The following is a 26,604-nucleotide window of genomic DNA, read 5'->3' as shown; positions in this document are numbered from 1 at the left end:
TCTCCATGGCAATAGAACATTCCAGCAGGCTAACACTGTCTGGGTGCTGAGCTCTATTCAATACTGGGTGCTGAATTTGTTTCTGACTCTGGGCTGAGCGCCTTCCTGTGGCATGCCTGCCTTGGCTGGCACGTTCTCACACTGGGGGTCCACCAGGACCACAGGTATTATTCAGCCCTGGTCATGAGCCACACAGAGCCCCCAGGAAGATGGTAGTTGCTCACCTTGATTCTTGGAATTGCTGTTTGAGTGTTGAATTTCACAAGGATGCAGGGGTTATGCTTTTGTGGGGAAAGAAGCCCACACACGAGCCAGAACAGGCAGGAGGAGCAGAGAGTAAATTAACTTTTAATGTCCGGATAAGCTTATGGACCATAAAACTAAATTACAGAGGTCCTCTGTGGGGGAATGAGTGGAAATTGTTAGAATCAGAGAAAACAGACAGACTGCTGGACTCTCGGCTGTGCTGGATGGGCTTGGTGCTGCTCTACACCAACCTTGTCTGGGCAGGAGTCATCCCGTTGTCATCTTAGACTGCACATGGTTGCAGAGCAGGAGCCCTTCCCGGGGCGTAGAGCAGAGCCCTGTCAGCAGAGAGGCCGGGGCGGCTGGGGCATCTCTGCACTTGGACAGCAGGCTGCAGCCACCATGCTCTGCTCCCTGCCCCGTGACCTTGGGCAGGCCCACCGAGGCCTGGGTTCCCCTTTCCGCTGACTGGGGCTCACTCCCACCAACCTCACAGCCATCCTTGGGTAAACCTTGAGGAACTGGCCTGCTCTGAGGGACAATACATGCAGCTGGCTAGCAAGGCAGTCTGAACATCGTGGATGCCCCTCTTGGGCCTGCGAGCTGTGAGAGCAGGGCTGTCCCAGGAGGCTGGGGCAAGGTGGTGGGCCCCTAAGGGGCTCAGTAAGCTTAGGAGCTGGACCTTCAGGGCCTTGATGTGACATCGAATCACCAAATTCTTTCAGCAAATGGCTGCTCAGAACATTAGTTCCCACTGTTGCCACACGAGGCTGTGTGACCTTGACCTCCTTCATGTCCTCTCTGGGCTTCAGTGTGCCCCCCTGTGAAAGGGGCATACAGACCCCTACTAGATTGGGAGGGCACCTCTCTGAACCTCAGTCTCCTTATCTATCAGATGGGGCCCCACCTGGTGACTACGTCATGCAGTTATGATGACCTCAGGGCCTCAGTCCGGGTACTCGTCAAGATGCCACTGGCTACAGTGGCTTCATCGTAGGGGCCCTGGTCATTCTCCAGCCAGTGACATTTGAGGCCCCATGGCCCCTGTGGCCAAGTGGGTTCCTAAGTCACGTCTGTAGCTTCACCCTGAAGTTGATGCGAGGGGAGGGTCTGGCGCTAAATGCTGGCCTGGCTGGCACCCTCCCTGCAGCAGGAGATAGGGCCAGGCATGGTGCTTCCTGGCTGCCAGACGGGAAGTCAGAGGAGGATTCACATGGAAAGCTCCTTCCCCCAGCCCAGGTGGGACAGGCATAATCCAGCTGGCCAGCGGCCCTCACCACCCATCCCACCCTGACAGGAGGCCGCCCTTTGAGAACATGGCTCCTTCATGCTGCTGTAGGCACTCTGCGTGGGTTGGCAAAGTTGATTTTTTTAAATCCCATTTGTGTGCAATGAGCAAGCATTTCCCATTCTAATGAAGGAAGACATGGGTTCATTTGCATCCCCTGGATCTTCCTCTAAGAAAACCCATTAAGATTTCTGCAGAGTCCTCCTGAAAGGCTAGCAAATCTCTACAACACCAAGAGGGGAGGCTGCCTTTGAAGTTCTTGCCATCCCAGCCCATGAGCCATCGATGCCCAGGCCCCAGGGGACCCCTCCAGCTCCAGGTCTGGGTGGGCCTCAGGGGCAGAGATCCTGTCTGCAGCAGGCCTTGGGAGACCCTTAAGTGATCCCTGCCTGTCTCTGCCTGCTTCTGGGCTGGGTCCGCAGCCCTATGTCACCTCCACCCAGACCCCTGTTGTGGGTATCAGCTCTGCCTGGTGGGCCCACAGAGCACCTGCTCCCCTCCCTGGGACTCCCCCCCACACACACACACCTGCTCTTTCTGACTTTACTCAGATGGGTTCTCCAGCTGCCCTGCCCCCTCACAAGCCCCTAGATCTGATCTCAGGCTGCAGGGTGGGGTAGGGCAGATGAAGGACATGGATGAGGTGGTTTGCTCCTTCCCTCCCAGAAGAGTCTTGGCCAGGACACTGATGCATGTACAAAGAAGAGGAGGTTCACCTAAGGCCTACCTTTTCCACCGTGGTGTTTGAGGGGTTTGGGAACGCACAGTCATCTAGGTAGGAGGGAGGCAAGGAGACCTGGTAGGCTGCTCACACGGCCCTCCCCACAGCCGTCCACTCGGAAGTGGAGCAAAGTGAAGGCTGGATGGGGCAGGTGAGCAGAGTGTGTGACGCCTCAAGGACAGCAGACCTGATTCCAAGGCGCTAGCTCAGCCTGTGAAACAAAGCTCCCCAGCCTTCGTGCCTTAGAATGACATTCCTGTATTCTCTCTCATGGAGCCTATGGGTCAGGACAGCCTCAGCTCCAGACCAGCTGGGGCACCAGCTGGAAGATTCAAAGGCTCAGGGTGACTTGGTGCTGAGGCTGGGGTCATCTGGAGGCTTTGTCACTCTCGTGTCTTGCTGACGATACTGGTGTCATCTCGGGGTCTAGCTGAGGCTTTGGCTGGGACTCCCACATCATGTGGCGTGAGCTTCCTCCAAGCATGGCAGTTAGGTCCCAAGAGTGAATGTCTCAAGATAGACAGAAGGAGAGGGATGGGCCATTTTATCCCCCACCACAGTCAAGGTAGAGAACAGTCCCATCCCCACACAGTCCCTCACGGTACCCTTCTATAAATCACTTTCCTCTCCTTCCCGCCCCCCTCACCCCAGCACCTGCTCATCATTCTCCATCTTTATAATGTTGTCATTTCCAGAATGTTATATAAATGGGCCATACAGAATGTAACTTTTTGGGATTGACTTTTTTCACTCTGGATGATGGTTTCAGGATCCATCCAAGTGGTTGTGTGTCTTCAGTGGATTATTCCTTTTTACTCCCACGTAGTATTCTGTGCCATGGATGGACCACAGTTTAACCATCAGCCACAGAAGGGCATCTGGGTTGTTTCTGGTTTGGGGCCATTACAAATCCTGCTTCTACGAACATCCATGTAGAGGATTTTGTGTGAACATAGGTTTTTGTTGCTCCAGCCTAAATGCCCAAGAGTGCAGTTGCTGCTTTGTATGATAGTTGCACATTTAGTTTTGAAAGAAACTGCCAAACTCTTTTCCAGAGTGGCCACACTATTTTACCAGCACATTCTCTCCAACATCCAGTATGGTGCTGTTGTTCATTGCCATTGTTACCATAACTGTGTGAGGATTTCTCACTGTTGGTGGTAATCTGTGTTCCTCCAAGGGCTGGTGATTGTGAATGTGTTCGCGTGCTTATTTGCCATCTGTATAGCTGCTCAGGTGAAGTGTCCCTTCATGCCTATCTTCCAGTTGAATTGTTTGGTTTTGTACTGTTGAGTTGTGAATGTTTCAGATGCCGGTCTTTGTTAGACGTGTGGTTGCAGATATCCTTTCCAGTCAGCATTTGCCTTTTCATCCTCTTCAGAGCGTCTTGCATGAGGTAAAATCGTTAAATTTGGGGCACCTGGGTGACTCAGTCAGTTGGGCATCTGCCCTAGGCTCGGGTTGTCATCATGGTGTCCTGGGTTGGAGCCCTGTGTTGGTCTCTCTGCTCAGTAGGGAGTCTTCTTCTCCCTCTGCACAAGCAGGGGTGTTTGTGTGCTCTCTCTCTCTCTCTCTCTCTCATAAATAAATAAAATCTAAAAAAATTCAAAAAATTAAAAACGTTAAATTTTTCTGAGGTCCAGCTTACTGGCATTCTCTCTTATGGGGCATGCTTTCAGCATCAAGTCTAAGAACCCTTTTTCTAGTTCTGGTTGAAGTTCTAGGTCCAGGTCCATAAAACTTAAAAGTTTTATAAATTCGCAGTTTTTGATTAAGCCTGTAACCCATTTAGAGGTCATTTTTGTATAAGGCATGAGGTTTTTTTTGTTGTTGTTGTTGTTGTTGTTTTTTTAAGGCATGAGGTTTAAGTTGTGGTCGCTTTTATCACCTGTGGATGTCTGAATTTGAAAGTCACTCGGGGGGATCCCTGGGTGGCGCAGCGGTTTGGCGCCTGCCTTTGGCCCAGGGCATGATCCTGGAGACCTGGGATCGAATCCCACGTCGGGCTCCCAGTGCATGGAGCCTGCTTCTCCCTCTGCCTGTGTCTCTGCCTCTCTCTCTCTCTCTCTCTCTGTGTGTGTGTGACTATCATAAATAAATAAAATTAAAAAAAAAAATGAAAGTCACTCGGTGTCATGATTTCCACTGCTCAGGGCAGCTGGGGAGGTGGGAGCATTGACCCCACCCCTCAATCTCTGGGAAATCCACTATACCAATGCAGTGTGCCGTTGGGTTCTAGGAAGGCCCTGCTCCTTTGGGACTGCAGGTCTGTGATAGATTTCAGGTGATTGTAAAATTCCTATAGAAATTAGCCCTGTGGGTCACCTGGGTGACTCAGATGGTTGAGTATCTGCCTTTGGATCAGGTCATGATCTCTGGGTCTTGAGATCAAGTCCTCCATTGAGCTCCCAGCTCAGTGGGGAGTCTGCTTCTCTTTCTCTCTCCCCCCCCCCTCTCTCTCTCTCAAATGAATATTTTTTTTTAAGAAGAGAGAAAGAAATTAGCTTAGAACCAAGGGATGGAAAGGGAAAGTGGATGGCCAGTTATCACCAGGGTCTTGGCAAGGAAGAGCCCACACAGTTAAACGGAAACTGAAGATAGGTTAATGAATGGATCCATAGAGGGGTGTGGTGACAGTGGTGGAGGTGACAGGAACAGTATAGCACCTGGGGCCTGGCAGTGGTGGGGAGCCATTGCTTCTTCCAGGCTGAGGGGGCTCAGGAGGGAGGGTGTGTTATCAGAGCCCAATGACTGATCCAACTGTATTATGGGCTGAACTTTTTCCCCCAAAAATTCATGCATTGAAGCCCTAACCCCTAGTCCCTCAAAATAGGTCCATATTTGGAGATAAAAGCTCTCAAGAGGTAATTAAGTTAAAATGGGGTCCTATTGGTGGGCCCTAATCCAGTCTGACTGGTATCTTTATGAAGGGTAGAGATTAAAACACTAACAGCACAGAGGAAAGACCACGTGAGGACACAGGGAGAAGATGGCATCTGTGAGCCAACGAGAGAGGCCTCAGAGGAAACCAGCCTTGCTAACACCTTGCCCTCAGACATCCAGCGGATTGTGGATTGTGTGACAATCCACAACTGTCGTGTCGGCCCCTGCTGCGTGGCACTTATGGCACCTGGAGCTAAGACAGACTGGAAGCCAGTTGGCCATGGGTGGTGTCACGTGGTCAGGCCCTGGGTGCAGAGCAGGTGCACGGGGAGGGGCCATCACACAGTGTGTAGCACGGGAGGACAGGGAAAGCCTCGCCAAAGGGAGGGAGTTCAAGCTCAGACATACGTGTGGCCTCTTAGCTTGTTGAGGATGCTCTAGACATTTCAGCTTGGTGTGCCCCAAACTGAACCTGCGGCGTCCTCTCCCTGCCAGCCCACACCCATGTGCCTTCTGTCCTCCATCTCTTACCGTAAACCTGCCAGCTCAGGTCAGCCCTCCTGACCTGCCCTCTCCTTGCTGTCCCCTCCCTCCCAATGGAGTCACAGAGAGCTGCCAGTTCTTCTAAATCTCTCAGGTACTCCCAGGCCCTGTTCTGAGTCATGTCATGTGGCCTCCACCCCTGCTGTCCTTCCCCATCCCCTCTGCTCGGTGGCCAGAGCCATCTTCAGAAAGCCGTACCCTAGTCATTCCAGTCCTTGTCGTGCTCACCAGTGGATTTCAGCACCTGTCCCCTACTCCTAAATACGCATCCAGAAATGGGAAGGGCAAAGCTGCTCCACAAGCAAAGACAGACACTGCCACGGACCAAACGTGGTTCAGAAACACCAGGTCAGGGATCCCTGGGTGGCGCAGCGGTTTAGCGCCTGCCTTTGGCCCAGGGCACAATCCTGGAGACCCGGGATCGAATCCCACGTTGGGCGCCCGGTGCATGGAGCCTGCTTCTCCCTCTGCCTATGTCTCTGCCTCTCTCTCTCTCTCTCTCTCTCTCTCTCTCTCTGTGACTATCATAAATAAATAAATAAATAAATAAATAAATAAATAAATAAATAAATAAATAAAAAAGAAACACCAGGTCATCAGCAGGCCGGGAGCAGTGAATCTGCTCAACTCTGGAGGCAGATGCAGCAGAAGGAGCTGGCGGGTGCCAGGACCAGAGCGGGCCCATGACAAGTTGGGGACAGGCACCAGGCCCACTCTTGGAGCCCTGGGCAGAGCAGGCCCCCCTGGTCATAGGAGGAGCCTGAAAAGAGGTTCTCTTATCACTACAGGGACAGGGGTGTCTGTCTGACCGCCAGAGGCTGAAGGCAGGGGTGCAGCCGCAGGGCCAGGGTGGGCCAGGTGGCCCCAGCCACAGGTGCAACCCGTCAATGTCATTGTGGAGCTGGGGTCCTGGGCGCCAGCATGAGACCTGGCTCTGGCCCTGTCTGCAGTTTCATGGGATAGGGAGGGTACTGGTTTGGGACAGCACACTCTGCTAGCCAGGGAAGGCTGAGCAGGGTGGGGAGGAAAAGCACCCCACATGAGCTGCGTCTGCACACCAGAATTCCAAAACTAACGCAGTGCAAGGCCACCGCAAAGCCATACAGAAGGTCACATGAAATGTCTGTGAAATGAGGGATGTTTGGGATCTGTTTCCTGTGGCTGTCGTAACCACATGTCCCAGACAGGAGGGGAGGGGAAGGAAGGGGCTGAAAGGGACCCAAGTTTGTTCTCTCACTATTCTGGAGGCTGAGATCCGAAGCCAGCAGGTCAGCAGGGTTGGCGGTTCTCAGGGCTCCGAGGGAGAACCTGCTCCATGCCTCTGTCTCCTGGCCTCTGGGGGTGTCCTCAGTCCTTGGCACTCCCTGGCTGGTGCACCCGTCACTCCTGCCTCGGCCTGGGTCTTCACACAGCCGTCTTCCCCCATCTCCGTGTCATCTTCCCGCTGGGCTTGTCTCTGTCCAGATCTCCCTCATAAAGACACCAGCTGTATGAAACTGCCCCCCCCGCCCCCGCCCCCGCCCCGGATGACCTCATCTTAACCACTTATGTCTGCAATCACCCTACTTCCAAATACACATTTGAGATTCTAGGGGCTACGATTTCAACATGTCTTTCTGGAGGATTCAGCTCATAGCAAGATTCTTTAAGAGAAAAAGGAGGAATAACATCCATGAAAAGAACAAACACTTGTGACATCCAAACAGAAAGCAGAAGAGACAGGGATCGAGAGATATGAATAAGAACCAGTTAGTCATCCTAAAAATTAAAAACTCATCATGGAAATGATAGTTGTAAACCTCCACAGACGGTCAAACGCAGGGAATCATCAAAGAGAGAGAATAGTAGCTTTGAAATGAGTCCTGAGGAATTCACCCAGAACACAGCCCCAGCTAGCTCCTTATCTAAGAATGTTTCTTTAAGAATTAAGAATAAATCTATGAAAAGCCAGGTTAGGGACTTGGATGCCAGGCTGAGTGGCTCTGATGCAGCAGTTCTAGAAGCTGAGATTAAGAGGATAGTAGGAGAAGCCACGGAAGGGATCAATTCCAAATATTTTTGAGACCAAATGGAAGGAAGCACAAGTCTTCCTTGGGTAAAACACACACACACAGAGCAGAGCGTAATTAAATCTTTCTGTGACTTCCCATTGCCTTGTGGTAAAATCCAAAGTCTTCCACACAGCCTGTAAGACCCCTTAGTGCCTGCTCTGTGTGCACCTCACCAGACAGAACCTTCTGGAACTCTGGGCTCCAGCCACACTGCGTAGCTCCAAGTTCCCCAAAATGCAACATGCTGTTCCCACCCTCAAGCCTTTGCTCATTCTGTTCCCTACACCCAGGCACCCTTCTGGCTCTTCTCCCTGGAAAACATCTGCCTTATCCTGTCCAGGCTTAACAGAGAGGCTGCCTCCTTCAGGCAGCCCTCTCTGACCTCTGGGGCTCAGTTAGGATTTAACTTTTCTGCTCTATATTTAGATCCATTATATAGTTTTCAAATTGTGGGTTCACTTGTCTCCCCAAGAGTGAGCTGCTTCTGGGTTTCTCAGCTGCAGCCAGCATATATTTTGTTTATAGTACAAAGTACTATTAAAATGCAAGTTACTATTATAATCAGAACGGTAATAATAATTATCATTATTATGGTCTTGGGCTTTGGGGCGGCTGGCGGTTTGTTTATAGGGCTTGTGTTTGCCTGAAGGGCCTCTTTCATGCCAGTTAGAAATGGATGGTTATTACAGACAATTGGTCTCCTGCCTGTGCATGGTTTTGTTTCGCTTTGTTTTGTTTTAATCTTTGGAATGAAAGTTAGACCCTGTCTAGCCCATTATGGGGATGTCCTTAAGCCATCAATAGTCTTCAAAGTTGCTTGTTATGAAGCAAACAGACCCGTTCCCCAGGCATTGCCAGCACCACACACGGCTTCTTCTTGATGCTCCTCTTCTCTTTATGGCAAACGCAATTAATACAGATGAGGAATGGGAGGATTTAACAGCATTTTGGCAAGGATGGAAATGCCTGAGTGCATTTGCAATCGAAAGAGGACCCTGACAGCCGGCACATTGAGGTAATGAACTTGCACGCGGGCTGTCTCCAGAGGCTAACGAAATGATTCCTGGCATCCTTCATAGGTATGGAAAATTCTGCAGCTCCCACCCCTTTCAAAGGGGCTTTTGGGGGCTGGAGGGTGGGGAGTTTGTCGCTGCCATGCCTGCCCAGCGGGGGACTGCACCTTGCTGACAAGCTTCTGCTCGTGGGGCCTGGCGTGGAAGGTGAGCTGGAGCAGCCCCCAGGTTGGGTCACGTAGACAGTACAGGCACAGCCAGGAAGCCAGGAGCTTGCATTTCAGGGTGAATGGCCCTGCTGGGGTGGCAGGGGAGAGGGTGGGGGGCGGTCCCCACCCCTACGTGGCAGAATGAAAGCGATCAGCAGCTTAAAGGTTATCACCCAGAAGCACATTGTTAGTTTTTGTTCTCAAAAATACTTACTGACTTTGTAAAGTCGGTGAGTCAAAAAGGATGTTGAAGCATCGGGGGAGGATCAGGCCAAATGACCTCAGGGACCTTCCAGTCCCTGGCGTCCAAGATTCTCAGAGATTTAATAGAAAAAAGGAGAAATGTAATAAAAGAGCTAAAGAATATTTGCACCATCTTGGAAATAAGACAAATAGTGCTTTCCTCTCATCTTTGCCCCCCGGGACGAAGCTGCTTCTGGAGCCTTTGTGCCCTGGGGTTTGTGGGCGGGATAGACCATCACCCAAGTCAGCCCCACCTAGAGCCTCGGAGCCACGAAGAGGGGCATTTCTGAGAGTCATGTGTGTGGGGCAACTGTGCCTTAGTGTGTGCAGCATTGTAATGGGTGTCCCGGCTCGCCTGAGAGCCTGCCTCCCCGGGGACGCTCCCGTGGTCATGCATCCAGGACACAAGCCCATCTGTGTGCGTGTGTCCTCAACACTGTGCTTCTGTCAGCTGGCCTCACAGCCTGCACCTGAGAGTCCTCCCACCCCAGGCCTACCAGAGGGCAGGTGCTCAAAGAATGTTTACAGAATAAATGCAACTCAGGAGTGCACTAGGATAGAAGTGGGCATTGAAGATCTTGAGCAAGAGTTCTTGAGCGTGGGCCATTCACAAGGGCCTGGCTGTAGCTCTCTGCTCTAGGGGCTCACTCTGAATCATGGGGAGGTCCTGGAGTCCCCAGGGGAAGGGTGTCCAGGGAGCTGGAGGCAGCTGCTCTTTATCCACTGATATGCATGTGTTTCTGGATTTTTACCCACCAGGACTGCTGCTCTGGAATATATGACTTACCCTGAGGACCAGGGCCTTCAAAACTCCAGATAGAGGCACATCTGGAAACACAGCTGTGGGTCTGCCCTGTGGCTCATACAAGGCAAAACAAATAAATCAGATGACGTGAAGAACCTTGGGGATGTGAGGAGGGTGGTCTCAGAACACACCTGGCTCAAAAACAAACAAACAAAAAAGAACACACCTGGCTCTAGAAAGGTCTGGCATTCTGAGCTAATATATAAGGAGGATGAGGAGATAAGAACAGAGTGAATCAGAGCAGGGACGGTGTGACAGAGTGCCGGGAGGAGGGGCATTGGTCTGCTGACAGTGCTTCTGGGACCACATGCTCTGCTTGGCGCTGGGGCACAGCGGAGAAGGACCTGGAAATGTCCCATCAGGGCCTGGCCCCGGAGGTGTTGGTTCTAGATGGGCTGTCCAGAGACTGATGATGCAGCCTAAGCACTGGAGGTCTGAGATGGGGAGCCTGGGAGACTGCCTGAGTTCAGGGTATGTACCTTCTCCCAGGGACCAGCTCAGGTGGTCAGGGCGGGTGGGGCTCTGGGCCTCCGGGACGGTTTTAGAACTGGCTCTCTGGACAGACAGGGGCAGAAGGGAATTGCAATGAAAGGGGTCAGAAGTTAGCACCAGGGTGAGGAGCCCTGGCATTGACTTAGAAGGGCTGTCCTCGGATGGGCTGCCTGCCCAGGGAGTGGGGCAGCTACAACCTGGCTTGTGTGCTGGGCTCTGGCATCTAGGGGCTGCATGGGGCCCCCAGGCAGGGCCTGCCATGAGTCAGCCCCCTGCTTGAAACCCCACTGCTTGGCATCCTGACCTCCCGGGCTAGTGGGCGTTGCCGTCCAGAGAGCTGGCTTTTCCGGTTCAGCATTCAGCTGTTTTGGCTCTGGCTTCTCTGATGCTTCAGCCACTGGCTGGTGGTAGGATGACACAGGGTCACATGGATGCTTCCAGCAGAAAGAGCTGTCAAATCTCTCTAAGGGTGCTCAAAGGAGATACTTGACCTAGCCTTCACAGTGGGCTGTTTTGCCACCCTTTCCCAGTCCAGGGTGTCCCAAGGCTGCACAGCTCGCTGGCCGAGTGGCCCTGGTGAGTCATGCCACCTCCCATCTCTAAGTGAACAATAGTAGTCCCTCCACTAGGGCTGCCCAAGGGGCCCAGGATGCCTGACACTGTGCTGGGCACCCGGGCTACTTTTAGTGCCTGGTGGCTGGGATTTGCTCTGGGGATCTGGGCCTTTCTGGGTGGTTGTTGCCATTCATGTGGTTCTCAGAAAGCCCTGGGCAGCCCAGGAAGAGGCTGAGGGTCAGAACCTGTGAGCCAGGCTACTAGGCCATGTGCGTTTGCTCTGGGGGTATGCTCACCAACCAGGGCAGCCTCTCCTTATCCTGCTGCAGCAGGTGCACAGAGGACCATTCCTTCACTCAGCAGATACTTATTGAGTGCCGACTGTGTACCTTACAGATTCTGGGCTAAGGCAGCGAATAGGGTACGTAAGGTTCCTGTCCTCAGGGGATGACATTCCAGCTAGAGAAAGTGAGATAGTCATTGGTACACAAATTAAGAAAGTCGTTTCCAATGACACAGGCACTGCGAGGGAAGTCAGCCAGAATCCAGCAGAGGGTGGCTAGGTGCTGCTCTTCTTAGGAGGTGGCCTTGGAGCTGAGACCTGGGGGGGAGGGGCTCATGGGGGAGAGCATTGTAGGACAGGGGACAGCAGGACAGGGAGTCCAGGAGGAGCAAGCCCAGGGCAGAGGGTGGGCGCTCATGGAAACCTTGTGAGCACTTGCCAGAAGGAGGGGCTATGGCACAACTTGTCCTCTGAGCCATCTGCAGTTTGCTGTCTTTGCCAGGGGGTGCAGGGAGAGCCTTGGGGTGTGCCCTGAGGGCAGGGTGTGTCTCTGGAGGACTTGTTACGGCAAAGGAGAGGGAAGCAGGGAGCGATAATGTCTAGGGGAGGGTCATGGTTGGATAGAAGAGAGAGGAGCAGGGCCTTCAGAAGATTCTAGACCAGGGTATTTGGGGAGGGAGGCAGGTATGGGCCCATTGGCTTGAAGCAGGACTCTAGGCAGCATCTGGGGGGCAAGGGATGGGGTCCACTCCAGGGAAGTATCTCCAAGTGTCCCCAAGCCCCGGGAGATGGTGTAGGGCTTTAAGGGGCACTGAGGCAGAAGTTCTTTAGCACAGAGGGAGTCAGTATCATGAGGTACAGTTTGCAGTATGGGGAGCTTGTGGGCTATAGGGGTCCCCACTTAGCAATTTGGGGCCTGATGACACAGCTCCCCTCAGCCTATCTGGGGATGGGGCAGGAAAGCTGCAGGGTGGACTCAGTCCTGGACAGGCTGGGCTAAGAGATGGAAGGAGCTGGGGATGCAGGTGAGAGACAAGACAGAAACCAACACGCAAAGTCTAAACTCCTCATGGGAGGATGGTGGCAAACTTGGATCCCTGGCTTAGAGCAAGTGGAAGCAATCAGGCTTGTCGGTCCAGAGACCCAACTCAAATGGACTGAAGGGCCCACTAAAATTCCAGTAGAGGAATTTGGGGGCTATAAAAATTAAAATTTCAAACAGACTTAAGGCATTGACGGCTCTAGGGGCACAAATCCCAGCCCTGTGTCTCTGTCTCTCTCTCACTTCTCTTTGCCTCTGGTGGGTTTCTTCCTCTGGAGCCTCTTTCTTTGTTAGTCTGATAGCTCCATTCTTGCAGTGAGGAGAGTACACCTGTCAGTAGGTGGAGCCCAGGGCTGGGGGCTGACTTGGCTTGGCCCTTGCTCAAAAGACGTGGTAGTTTAGGGTTTGAACTATGGAGCCAAACATCAGGGTTCAGGTCCTGGCTTTCTTACTTTAGAGTTGTGTGACCTCAGGCAAGTCACTTAAGCTTTCTGGGCCTCCGTTTCCTCCTTTGTGAAATGAGGATAATGATAACATACCTGTCTTGTAGTGTTTTTGTTGTAGGGATTGAAGGATCTAGCAAATGAAAATTTCTTTTAACAGTACCTTATCTTTGGATCAGTCAGAGTGCTCAGGAGGGCAGGGCTCTGATTAGCTGAGCTAGTAGATGCCCAGGACCAGGCAGGGAAGGAGAGAGAACCATGGGGATTCCAATTCCAGACCCTACAAAAGCTCCCAAAGGCAAACTTGCAGACCAAGAGTGGTTGATGTACTCCAAGGCAAAGAGAATGGCTGAAAACAGGACACAAATCAGGGTCAGGACCTAGAAAGGACATTTATTTAAGTATAAGTATGTATTGAGTACCTACTATGTGCCAGCCATCACTCTGAGTCCTGGGGTTTAGGAGTTAACAAGGAAGGAAAAGTTACTGCCCTTCTGGAAGCTACATTCTTGTGGGAAGGGGCAGGGTGGTAGATGGACAATGAATGAGATAATTCATACAATAATTTAATATATTCATAATTAAAATATATTCATAATTTTAAAATTTATATTCCATGTTTCATGTTAAAATCCTATTCAGAACACATTCAAGACCAGTAAGAGAAATCTATTCATCAGGCATTTACCAAGGGCTTTTGCTGGGCTAGATGCTGGATATATGGGCTTCTGCACGCCCCTCAGTGGCCCTGCTGTTCCCTTTGCATATGTCTTATGATGACACCACCCATGCTGCAGGAGGAGTGATTTGTCTACAGGTCTGTCTACTTGGTAGACTGTAAGCTCCATGAGGGGCTTGAGGCATCTCCACTTAGTATAGTGCCTCATCTGTACCAGATGCCCAGCTTGGGTTTGTGCAATGGATGGATGAGTGGGTAGATCAGCAGATGGATGGATGAGTGTATAAATGATGGTGGATGGATGGGTATGTGGATGGAAATTATGGATAAAGGAGTGCATGGGTAGAAGAATAGGTGGATATATGGGCAGTGATGGTAGGATGGATGGGTGGATGGATGGACATGTAGAAGGAAGGAAGAAGGAACTTGTCCACATACTCCATTTGCCAACCAAACTCTTCCAACCTATATACTTAGACTTAGGGAACAGTGAGTCCAGGGCATCTTGATATAGGAAACTTCTATAGCATCTGAATGTGCTTGCCCCTGATCTTATGGGGATTTGGATTCTATTCCTGGCTGTTAGATGTCTCCTTTGAGGTTTGGGGGCAGGTCCTAGGAAAGACTGGTTTCCAGATAAAACTTAAATCCTCATGGGAGCTTGCATCTATCAAAGGGTTCAAATCCTTCGTGGGTGCCCAAGCCACTGTGCCATAGATGGTGAAACACCACTCAACCTTGTGCAGAGTGGTGGGGTCAGAATACCCTTGCTCGGATAAACCGCAGTGACTTTTTGGGTCAGCTCTGCCACATTCTTGGGTCATCAGAGAATTGGTAGTTCCTTCTCCAGACACTTATGCTGTACATGGAAATGCCAGAAACATTTCAACCGGGCTGACGAGTGGGTCCTCTCTGAGTGCCAGGAGCCTCGAACCCCAGCTATCAATTCTTTTTTTAAAGTAAGAAAAGTAGGCGAGTCTTTAAAATGTAAAAGAGCCTAATTTCCCAGCTTTTCCCACCCCCAAATGACTTCTTTCCAGGTGTGGGGTATTTTGAGCAGTTGTAAACACCATTTTTGTCAGACTTTTCATTTCTGGTAATGATCGTATTTATACAAATTCTGTCACTGTTCCTTCCTTGATCACAATTCATGGTCTAAGAAAAGATCTTTTCCAAACTCAAGTTTTAAGATATTTATAGACCTTCTATCTAGAGCCAGGCACAGTGCTGGGCCCGATGGGGACAAGGCGAACCTAGCCTCCCCATCAGGGCACTGCCATTTCAGTGCGTGGCAGGGAATCTACAAGTAAACAGTATGTAATTTCAGGTAGTGCTAAGCGTAATGAAGGAAAACAAGCCAGGAAGGAAGGGCGTAAGAGTTATGGGCAATGAGAGGTTCTCTAGGACCTCCTGGCTGGGAGTGGATTTCTTGATGAGATGATATTCAATCAAATCCAGTGTGAAGAAAGAGAGCAGGACACATGAAAGTCTGGCAAAAGGAAGAGCAGGTGCAAAGGCCCTGGGCAAAGAATGTGCTCAGTGCATTCAAGTCCCTGCTCCAGGAACCGCCAACAATAGCATTAGAAACAAGGAGACGAATCCCTGAGGGGCAGGGGTAGGAAGGCAGAAAGAAGGTTCAGGGAGAAAGAACATGATGTAGGAGGGTGAAGGAACAAGGGATTGTATGTTCTCAACTGGAACCAGAGTCCAGAAAGAAGACACACAGGCCAGCCCTACACAGGTAACTGTGAGAACTCTGTTGCAAGTGACAGAAAGGTCAACTTTTTTTTTTTTTAATTTTTATTTATTTATGATAGTCACACAGAGAGAGAGAGAGGCAGAGACATAGGCAGAGGGAGAAGCAGGCTCCATGCACCGGGAGCCCGACGTGGGATTCGATCCCGGGTCTCCAGGATCGCGCCCTGGGCCAAAGGCAGGTGCCAAACCGCTGCGCCACCCAGGGATCCCCAGAAAGGTCAACTTTAAACAGACATTTAAAAAAGGAGAGGAGGGGAGTATATAAATGTCTCAGTTCATGGAACTGAGAATTCCAGGACAAGGTCTGGCTTCAGTTGTGGCTTTATTCAGGTCTCAGATAAATTAATCAGTATCTTGTGTCTGTGTGTCTGTCTCTTCCTGCCTGGGCTCACTTGTTCCACGCTGGCGGCTTCTCCATCAGCTGCCCACCCTGTGTATGAGCACTGCTGTCTGCCCATGCCATCCTTGGCTCTAAGAAGGCAAGGATGTGTTAAAGCTGGCTATGGGTTTAACACATGTTCTGTGGTTTAAAATCCATGAACACTTCGTGTCCAGCAGACTCAGGTCAAAGTTGAACCATGGCACTGCCTCATGCTGCAGTCTGAGGACAGTGTTTAAGCTCACTCTGAGCCTCAGTTTCTCCCAGCCCTACCCATCAGGGTCACTGGCAGAAGCAGGTTAGATGACATGTCTGCAAGCTCCTGTCCAGGAGACCAGGGCAAAGTGAGTCCTCAATGAAAGCGAGTTTCCTTTCCTCCAAGAGCAGGGAAGGGAGGGAGGGGGAACTTGATCCTTTGATTCACATTTTGAGAAAGCAGCTCCTTCTTAAAGTTACATGTAAGGACAAAATTGTAATATTCTTACAGAAGAATACTCATATTCTCGAAACAGATCCTAATGACCAGAAGTTATATTGCTGTGTGAACTTCCTTTCCAGAAATAGTTTAGCTGGGGCTCCACCTTCCAGGCCTGATGTACTCCAGGACCTGGCTGCTAGCAGCCCCTTCTAGCCACATGCCTGGTTGATGCAGCTGGGGGAACTTTCCAGAGAAGATATGATTCTTCTCCTCTGTACCACCTGGGATGGGAACAGAGCAATAAACCCTCTCCCATTAGTGCTAACAAGGTTTGCTGAGCACCTCTTTTAAATCCTGCTGAATATGTCAAATGAGGGTAAAGAAGTTTACAAGCCAGAGTGAGTTATGAGGTCAAAGCCCAATGCCCATTATTTCCTCTGAAGGATGTTCCCAATGGGACTGGGCTTACCTTGGGGCAGGTGCTCTGTAGCCATTCTGTCCTGGAAAAGGACAAAGAAAAATATGCCCAGAAAAGTGGGCCAGCAGTTGGCATCCAAACCAGCATCCTAAAATATGCCTGCTCCTCAGAGGATGGGTCTCCTGGTGGGTCAGAAGTGCTTTCTAGCAATTAGGACGTAATGAAAGCAACATTTGGCTCTAATGTCATCTCTGCTGTCCTGTGACATTAGATAACTTGCTTTCCTCTCTGAGCCTCACTCTCCCCATTTGAGAGTCCTCCCAGCTACAGTAACATTCCAGCCTTTATTTTTAATTGTGTCCAGGCATGAAATGGGCTGTGTCCCATACATAATGATCTCCCAGTTTGTGGCAGAAATCAAGCCACAGTTGCAGCTGTGATCATACATAATACATTCATAATCAAGTATTTGCTGAGGAGGCACAGTGCTGGGCCCCGTGATGAGTAAGCACAGGGGCTCTTGTCCTCCTGGAGCTGACCTTCGAGGCTGAAGACATAGAATAAACAAATATACAAAGAAACAAGAGCATTAGGTAAAGTGGGGTATGACAGACTGTGACAAGGGAGGGAAGGGGTCAGAAAGGCTTCTCTGAGTCAAGACCTGAAGGATGACAGGGTGCCAGTTCTTTAAACACCCAGGGCAAAACATTCTAGAAAATAAGTACTCCTGCAAGGTCCAGGACTGAGGAAGTGCTGGCTCAGATGAGGGTGGGAGAGTGGGAATGTGAGGATGTGAGCTGTAGGTTTTTACAGATGCCCTTTGTCAGGCTGAAGAAGTTTCCTTCTACTCCTAGCTGGTAGAGAGTTTATGTCACAAGTCAAAGTTGAATTTTATCAGGGCTTTTTTTCTACATCTATATATGTGATATATATCTATATCTATATCTATATCTATATCTATATCTATATCTGTATCTATTTTTTCTCCTTTGGTTTGTACACATGGTGAATTCCATTAATTTTCAATCATTGAACCAGCCTCCATGCTGAACTTTATTCATTAGCTTTTGTTAAGGATTTTTGTGTCTTGTGTTCATGAGGGATACCATCTATCATTTTCCTTGTGGCAATGCCTTTGTTTGGGGGGGATATCTTGGCCAATATTAGCCTCATAAAATGGAGTGGGAAGTGAGTCCTCCCTTTATATTCTAGAAGATTTTGTGTAGAATTGATATCATTTCTCCCCTATGTGACTGATGGAATTCACAAAGATTAGGCTATAGGACTATTCATACTATCGGTTTCTTCTTGGGTGAATTTGGACAATTTGTGTCTTCTGAGGAATTCGCCATGATATTTAAGTAGCATATGGTTGTCTCTCATACTCTTTATTTGTAAGTTATGTGTTTTCTCCTTTTTTTCTTGATCAGTTCTTCCAGAGCAGGGGTTAGCAAACTACAGCCTACAGGTCAGATCTAGCCTGTGGCACAGTGTTAAAGTGAAAAGAATAAAAATGAAACACAAACAAAAATGTGTGATAGGGACTATATGTGGCCAGCAAAACCTGAGTTATTATCTGAGTTTAGATTCTAGGTTGCCCTCTGGATTGCATGATTTTTCTAATGAGAAATCTGCTGTGACTCCTTTTTTTTAGTCCCCTATAGTTACTATAGTGTTATCTTTTTTACTCTGACTGCCTTCAGTACTTTTTCTTTGTCTTTCTTTATCTTCCAGAAGTTTGACTATGATGTGTCAAAGTTTTTTGTTTTTCTTTTGTATTTACCTGCTTGTGGCTTTCTGAGTTCCTTGGCTGTATGGTTTGGTGAATGTCATTCACTCTGGAAGTTCTTTAGCTATTATGTTTCCCAACATTTTAAGTAAGCCAGAACTCACATCCTCTCTCTTTTTGGAGGTGTCTACCTTTTCTTAGACTTTGACTTGGTTGGTCTCCTGCAGCCTGAGTTCTCTTATGAGTGAGGAAAAGTCGTGAATTAACGTATCACCTGGTTTGCCATCACTGTCCTTTTAGGGTGAGGGCTCTTTCTGGCACTCTGCATTGTAAGCAGAAGCTGGAAGTTCTGACTTGTCTTTTCTTAACTTTATTTTTTTTTAAAGATATTTTACTGTGTGTGGTCTTCCAGAACTTTCTTTCCTCGTTCCTTATTAAATAACAGAGCTACATCCAGGTTATTGCACACAGCTTTAGTCCGTCTACTTTCACTGCTGCAGAGTATGTTGTTGTGACTTGTTTATCTATTTTCCTACTGATAAGCTCTGAGATGTTTCCATTTCAAGGCTGTTTTGAATAACATCTCTGAAAAGTCATACGCACACCTCCTGATTTAGACTGAACATGTTCCTGGGAGTGGAATTAGTCATAAGATAGGACGTTTTTCAACTTAAGCCCCCCCCCCATTAGCAGTGATAAGAGTCCCTGCCAACACTTGGAATGATTAGACTCTTTATTTTACCAGTCTAGTGGGTCCCACATGGCATCTTGTGATGTCTTGATGTACGTGGCCCTGATGTCTGGGGAGGTAGGACGACTCCTCGTGTATTTACTGACCATTTGTTCTCCCTCTGGGCTTGTGGATCTTCTCTGCTCCACATCAGAAAGCCCAGACCTTAACCTCGAGGGTCCAATCCCCTGGCACCTATGTGGATAGCTTACTCTCTCCATTAGGTTTTCTGTAACTATCACCTTCTGAAAATCGTCTTTTAGGGCTCACCCGAAATCCTCAGAATCCTCCCTACCATACCCCACTTCACTTCCTAGCATCTAAAATGACCATTTGTGTATTTGTCTCCCTGTCGACTCTCATGCCCAGAATGTAAGTTCCCCAGGAGCAGGGACCAGGTAACTGTCTCGCACCAGCATCTGGCACATGGTAGGCACTCGGATATTTGTTGATAGAAAGAAATGAGTGAATGCAGGAGAGAGAGACTGGCCAGGACTCAGGTAGATTGGGGAATCTCAGAGATCACTGGCATCTGATGTCTGTTCCCTGGGCCTTATGACCCACGCAAGGTGTGTGTGACAGTACGGACCTTCAGCACCACCAAGGGATGCCCCACCATCCAAGTGGTGGTGGTTCTCTCCCCCAAGTCCCAGTCCTAGTAGGACACGGGCTCCCACAGGTCATGTGGTGGGGGTTCTGTCTCTCTCTCTCTCCCCTCTGGCATCAGCTGGCTGGTTTGGTCCAGGAGCAGCTGTGCAGTACGTTGAGGCGCTTGCCTCCTCTGGATGGGAGGCCTTGTGGCTGACAGCATGGCCAGTTGTGTGGTTGGTCGTGTGGACTGCAGAGTGACCAACAGCATGACCGGCAGTGTGGTTGGCCGTGCGCACCGACAGCTGCTCGACCAGCAGAAGGGCCAGCAGGGGATTCAGGCGGCACAGGCGGGGCAGGCACCATGAGGTTTGTCGTCCTTCTCTGCTCACAAACTGCCAGCAAGGGGCCTCTTGCACCTCACCCAGGGGCCGTAGGAACAGGCTCAACATAGAGACCTGACAGTTTCCCAGGGCGGGATGGGAGGAGATGAGAGTGAGGGGCCCATGGGAGCACCTCCAGTCCATCTGCAGCCCTAACTACTGGGCTCGTTTCTGGCATTTCAGGGTTAACATCCCCAAAGGAGACAAAGCTGTTTATGTCCCCAGCCCTCTGGTTGGTGGGAGGAAGGGCACCACTCCTGGTGTTATTCCTGGCCCTGCTCTGCACGTTTCCTGGCCTATCTCATCTCTGCCATTATGAATTCTCCAGGGAGGTTTTTGTTTTTCCCTCTGATCAGCACTGAGGGAGACAGCAAAGCAGGTTTCCTGGCTGCTCACTCACCTCGAGCCCCTGCAGATATGTAGCCCTGGGGCCTCAGCTGAGTGGCCCTCCTGTGACAGCACCCTCCGGGGTGGGGACCACACTTCCACGCTGTTGCTTAAACAACCTTATTGAGATACAACTCACCAACCATAAAGGCCGCCCACCTGAAGTACAGTTTACTGGGTTTCCATGTATTTGCAGGGCTGGGCAGCCATCACCTGCTACCTAATTCCAGAACATTTTCATCACCCCCAAAAGAAACCCCTGCTGCCCGTTAGCACCCACTCTCTACTCCAGCACTCCTCAGACCCTGGCAACTGCTAATCGACTTTTTGTGTCTGTAGATTTGCCTGTTCTGAATGTTCACATCAATGGAATCACACAGTATGTGGTTTTGGATCTGGCTGCTTTCACTCAGTGCACTGTTTTCAGGGCTCATCCGTGCTGGAGCATGGCTGTGCTTCTTACCTTTTTCACGGCTGAATAATATTCTACTGTGTGGATGGACCATGTATATATTTTTAGCCATCCATCTGTTGATTTGGTTTTGTGTCAACTGGTTCCCTAATTTTGAGATAGCTCAGTGATACATTTAAAAATGAGTATATACAATTTCACTATTTCAGGCAGGACAGTTGCTCTGGGTTTTGGGGACTGTCTGCTTTGCTTTGGCCTCATTCTCCCCTTGCTTCCTGCCTTCAGGATGTCCGATGGTCTCACACAGCTCCATGGGGCCTGGTGCTTGTTTGGGGCTTGCTTCAGGAATGAGAACCTGAAAAAAAAAAAAAAAAAGGAATGAGAACCTGAAAGCCATATTGAGTGTTTTTCTTTCCTGCTGCTTTGCAGGCTGGTCAGAGAGCCCACTAAAGGTTTCCAGTTACCTCAGTTGATCTCACAAAATGGCAGGCCTCAGGCTGGAGCTGGGGCATGCATGGAGGGGGCTCTCACAGGGGTTTGAGGTGTCCGAGGAAAAAGAGCCGTGGTCTATTGCTGCATTGCAAGTTACCTAACCCGAGAGGTTTAGAACCCTTAATACATGTTTACTATGCTCACAGTGTCGGGCTCGGGGGGCAGCTAAGGGTCTCCATGGGGCTGCTGTTCAGTTGTTGGCTGGAGCTGCATCATCTGAACACTTAACTGGGGCGGGATGACCCGCCTCTAAGCTGGCTCATCCTTGCGGTTGTTGGCAGGAGGCCCCCGTCCTCCCCACTCTGGCCCCTCCAGAGGCCGCCCAGGATCCTCACAACATGGCCTCTGGCTTCCCCAGAGTGAGCGAGGTGGGGTAGCATCATCTGTTGTGACCTGAAGCTACCCGCCACCCCTTCTGCCACATTCTATTCATTAGAAACAAGTCACTAAGTCCATACTGTGTCCCCCCAAAAAAATGGAGGGGGGATTCAGACCCACCTTTTGAACAAAGGAATGCCAAACATTTCATGGACACGTTTTAAAACCACTCCCGAGGGCACCTGGGTGGCTCAGAGGTTGAGCATCTGCCTTCGGCTCATGGCGTGATCCCGGGGTCCTGGGATCGAGTCCCACATCGGGCTCCCTGCAGGGAGCCTGCTTCTCCCTCTGCCTATGTCTCTGCCTCTCTCTCTCTCTATCTCATGAATAAATACATAAAATCTTTTTAAAAATATAAATAAATAAATAAATAAATAAATAAATAAATAAATAAAACCACCCCAGGGGCAATCTCCATATTTGGCAGCTATAGGAAATGATATCTAGAGAGATGGACTTGCCCAAGATCACATGGAGAGTGGGGGCAGAGATGGGCTAGAGCCTAGCAATGAAAATCCTTGGCCCAGAGTAAAGGTACATTTGACAAATGGAGAAACGGTGGCACAGAGAGGTTAGTACCTTGCCCAAAGTCACACAGCTGGTAAGCAGCAGAGCCAGGATTCTGGCCTCACATGTGGTTGGAGGAAATGTATTGCATGCCCGTAGACAGATTACCCAGGGGCCAGTGTAGTGAGAGGGGGAAGTTAGGGAATGCCTCTCTGAGGAGGTACCATCTGAGCAAAGACTTGAAGGAGGTGAGGGAACCACGTGGTCATTGAGAAGAGCATCGAGAGGAGGAGGGATGGCAAGGGCAAGGGAAGGAAAGGCTTGGGTGCACAGGAGAAGATGGGGAGGCCAGCCGGCTCGGCTGGAGGGGGTGAGGGGCCAGCAGGGAGAGTGGTGGCAGGAAATGAGGTCAACCCCATCAGTAGGTCCTGGGAGGTCCCGGCTTTGCCACCACGGTGGCCATGATGTGCGTGGAGCTGATGAGGGATGCAGCCTGACACAGTCTCAATGGGATCGGTCAGGCAGTGGAGGGGGGCATAGCCATGAGAGGGAGGACCAGCGGTGGTTCGGCCACCAGGGCAGGGGTGGAGGGGTGGTGAGGTGGTGAAGGAGCATATTCCAGGAAATTCTGAAAGTGGAGCCTCCAGGACCAGCTGGTGGGTGAGACGAGGGTATGTGAGACAAGGAGGGATACAGGCCGACCGAGCTGTTTGGCCTGAGCACCTGGAAGGTGAACGGTTCTCCGACTGGGAAGGGAAAGCCTACGGGAAGGCCGTGGTGGAGTTAGCTTCAGCCAGAGGAGTCTGAGATGCCTGTCAGCCATGCAAGGGGACGGACGTGCCAATGCCAGTGGATCTGCCGGCCTCTGTTGCGGGAGAGCCTGGGTCTGGCCACCAATGTTCGGATTTCAGCCTGTATCGATTCTCTTTGGAGGTTGAAAATCTTGTTGAAACAGGAGGCAGAACCTTCCTGGAGTTGGGCTGGGTTCAGGCATCTGGCAGGGACAGTGTGCTGACAGCACGAGGCCTCTGGATCATCCTCGGAGACCTTGGGAGTGCTCCACTGGCTGGCTTCAGTCCAGAGCAGGCCCTGGAAGCCCACCCTCTCGGAGTTTGCCTCCCCCTGCCCCCCCGCCCGCAGCAGGAGGCCCCTGCTGGGCAGCTGGGTAAGAAGACCGATGGGGCCTGGGTGGTGCCGGGGCCAGGAGGAGGGCCTGAGGCACCCTGGATCCCACCTCTGTCCAGGGCTGGGTCTCTGGGGACAGGAGAGGGTCAGCGGCTCAGCCATGCCAGGGGGAGGGGACACAGGGCAAGGGTGTCTGCCCTTCTTCCTCACGCACGTGACTGTGGCTGAAGCACATTAAACATTCCCGACCAGGTGCCCAGTCAAAGAGAGTATTGGATTTTGTTTCAAGGTGACTGATCCAGAACTGAAATGGAAACGGAATCCTAAAGGCCTGGGAAGGTTCCCAAATTGTGTCAACACTAGATCATTCCTTCCAGACTCTTCTTAGGGGGAAAAAATCAAAATGCCAGCCAGTTGGGTTAAAACTGGCCTTTCAAGGAAACCATTTGAGAGGGTTTTTTTTTTTTTTTTTTCTTTTCTTCCTGAAAATGCATGCGAGGCTTTCTCCAAGGGCAGGTCCTGCCTGTTGTGCAGTGGGAACATCACAGGTCGCCTTTGGGGTCAGAGAGAATAGCCCTGAGAGAGGAGCATCTATCACTCCCAGTCCCCGGATGGGGAGACTGAGGCCTGGCATGCTGAGGAATGCCTCAGAGACACAGGGCCAAGAGGCCACAGAGCAGACCACCCGAGCATGGAGCTGACATTGCTGCATACCTGTGGTGTGACCCCAGGCAGGTCACTGCACCTCTGTGCAAAGGAGATGGTGGCAGTCCCCCCTCCTACCCCCAGAGTGACTGTGGGAGGACAGAAGGCCGTAACTGAGACTTGGCACTCAGAACATGCTGGGCCCTTCACCTGCTCTCAGGGAGTGCTCATCCTTCTGATCGTTGTTATTTTCATCCCCGTCACGTCTCTTTTGCACACCACTGCCAGATGGCTCACGTACTCTTTCTGGAACTCCATTTTTATCCTGTCACTCCTCCGCTTAAGATCCTGCTGTGGCTCCCTATTGCCCAGACATTCTTTCTCAGTGCTCTAAGTCCCACACAGGGCTCTGCCGTTCTCTCCTCTCTCCTTCATTCAATAACTGCTTATGGAAGGCAGACCTGCTGTGCGCCGGCCCTGCCCCGGCACCTTCTGGCAGTGGTTGCCATTGTGCGCCAGCTACCACTCTCCCCCACCCACCTTGGCCGGCTGCAGGCTGAGACCCTTGCTGTCCTCTGAGGACCTGCTGGGGAGGAAAGTGGAAAGTGACAAACTTTCCCCCCGCCCGCCAAAATGTCATTTGGATAGCAAGGGTGTGTCCTTCCCAGAAACGTCTCTGGTTGCCTCCCTGGGCCCTGCCCCTGCCCCTTCCAGGAGCCTCGCACACCCCAAGCCCTGAGCAAGTGGCTCTGTGCTGAGCTTTGCTGACATCCTTCCCAGGACCTGGCACTGAGCTGGGCTTTGCAAATGTCTCCTGTGAAATGGTGAGCACCTGCCAGTAGAAGCACATGTGATGCAGAATTATTTTACTTACAAACCACAGTCCATGCTCAATTGACTGGCACTGGCCAGTGACGGGGAGTTTCTGCACTTCCTCTAACAGGGAAGAACAGTCAGATGTTTGCATCCTGGCACCTCCTGGTGGCCAGTGAGACCCTGGTAGACAGTCTAGTCTCTTATCTATTCCGTGGGCACCCTCCACCCACCCAGACTCTTGCAGACCACCGGAGACAGGAGCTGTTTTTCAGGCACAGCCATTCCATCTCGAGAGAGCTGTGGTGATTTAACAGTTTTCAGGATGGAAAACCACAATTTCTGCCTCCCCTGGTGGGGATGTCACCTCCCTTGGGGGCCCTGACTACCTGCTTCCCCACCACAGGACAGCGGTGCCCAAACCGAGGACATCGCCTCTGGGCACCCCTCACTGGCCAAGGGTCTCCACTGGGCACACTCTGGTGTCCCCCCTCACTCCCCACCACTACCACCTGAGGCCCAATCAGTGTCATTTTTCAGGCAGGTGAGGTCGTTAGCTTTGGGCTGGACTCTTGGTGGCTGAGAAAATGCCTTAGGGGAACACAGCCTCCAGAATCCCACATCTCACTGACAAGACCCTCTCCCTGGTGCTTTCCTTGACAACTGTCCAGCAGGGAGTTGGCGGCAGAGAAGCCCCGGGACGCCCATGAGGCCTGATATGAGAGGATTAAATCAGCACCGTTGAAGATGCAGCTCTTGCTCAGGGTTGGGTAGAGCCTGTTTGGTTATTCTAAATCCACTCTCCCTTTCTGCAAATCATCTTGTCCAGAAGAGTTTGTAATTCTCACCAAGGGGACAACAGAAGCGTTTAAAGAGGGCAGGCGACTTGGATTGGACTGTTCCTAAGGTTCCAGCCCGCTGCCTTCTGCCCGACCCAGGCGGTGTCGATTGTTTTGCCACAAATACCTTTTACAGGTGAACATTTACAGAAGGAAACCTCTGGGCTCCGCACCACTGGAGCTGTGAGCCGGGCTGACCGTGGGACTGCACACGCTGGCCCGAGTGCCTGCTGTCCCCACTTGGCTTGCGGGCACTGCATGTCTGTGGCCTTGGCTGGTTGGCACGGCCTGGTGGTGTCAAGTGGACTGGCCCTTCTCTGCTGCTGGTGTCCTGATTCAGAGCGCTGGAGGTGCCCTCTCCTCTCCCTGGTGGATGGAAGCTTTTAGGAGATTTTTAATAAGTACGGTGGATGCCATCTGGACTCATTAAAGCATTCAGCATGATGTGAGGGGAAGGGAGATCATTCACTCAGTCATCTATTTCTTCATTCAGAAACATTTAGTTGACCACCTCTCTCGTGTGAAGCCCAGGAAAGGAAATTTGCTAATTTTTTTTTTTACCTGTCTTATTCCAAAACCCCTTTGAGCATTCCTTCCATTGTTTGTCATATCCCCATTTTACAGATGGGTAGCTTGAGGCTCAGAGTGAGAAGGATTTGCCTAGTGTGGCACACAGACCCGTGCACAGAGTTGGATCCGTGTGCCCACTGCCCAGCAGCTGCACGGCCTGCGGCGCCCCTGCAACGTCCCTGCGGCGTGAGAACCAGCGCCACGCAGGCGGCTCGGCACACAGGAAGCAGGGCTCTCACCCCAGGCTTTCCCCCATTGGCTGGTTCTGGACATAGGAAGCAGCACTGCCCACAGAGATGCTGGGTGTGCTATTATTTGGATTTGTGAGGTCTGGCTCTGAACTCCAATGACAGATGCTTGTAGTCCCTCCCGGTTCCCTCTTGCCTTCCACTGGTGTTGGTCCTGGTGACCCTGCCTCCCTCCCTGCCACATCCCACCCTCCACAGTGGCTCCTAGGGTCCAGGCCTGCCCTGCCCCATGTCCCTGCCCTTCCTGGGCCTCCCAAGGCTCCAGGCCTGTTGAGCCACAGGTCTTCCC

General features: G+C 51.1%; 1 protein-coding gene and 1 long non-coding RNA gene across 8 annotated transcripts in view; one reads left to right on the top strand and one right to left on the bottom strand.

Moving 5' to 3' along the window:
• The window catches only part of IQSEC1 (IQ motif and Sec7 domain ArfGEF 1), a 377,635-nt gene that overhangs the window by 80,702 nt on the left and 270,329 nt on the right, over window positions 1-26,604 (top strand). The window lies entirely within an intron of this gene.
• On the bottom strand, window positions 20,873-25,873 carry LOC140609756 (uncharacterized). Its single transcript, XR_012011490.1, has 2 exons — window positions 25,625-25,873; window positions 20,873-21,053 (listed from the first exon to the last, which is right to left on the bottom strand). It is a non-coding gene; the product is annotated as an uncharacterized lncRNA (long non-coding RNA).

This window comes from Canis lupus, chromosome 19 (assembly GCF_048164855.1).
Source record: "Canis lupus baileyi chromosome 19, mCanLup2.hap1, whole genome shotgun sequence".
Classification (NCBI taxonomy): Eukaryota; Metazoa; Chordata; class Mammalia; order Carnivora; family Canidae; genus Canis; species Canis lupus.
The sequence above is the reverse complement of the archived record's forward strand: the minus strand, read 5'-3'. Positions and strand labels throughout refer to the sequence as shown.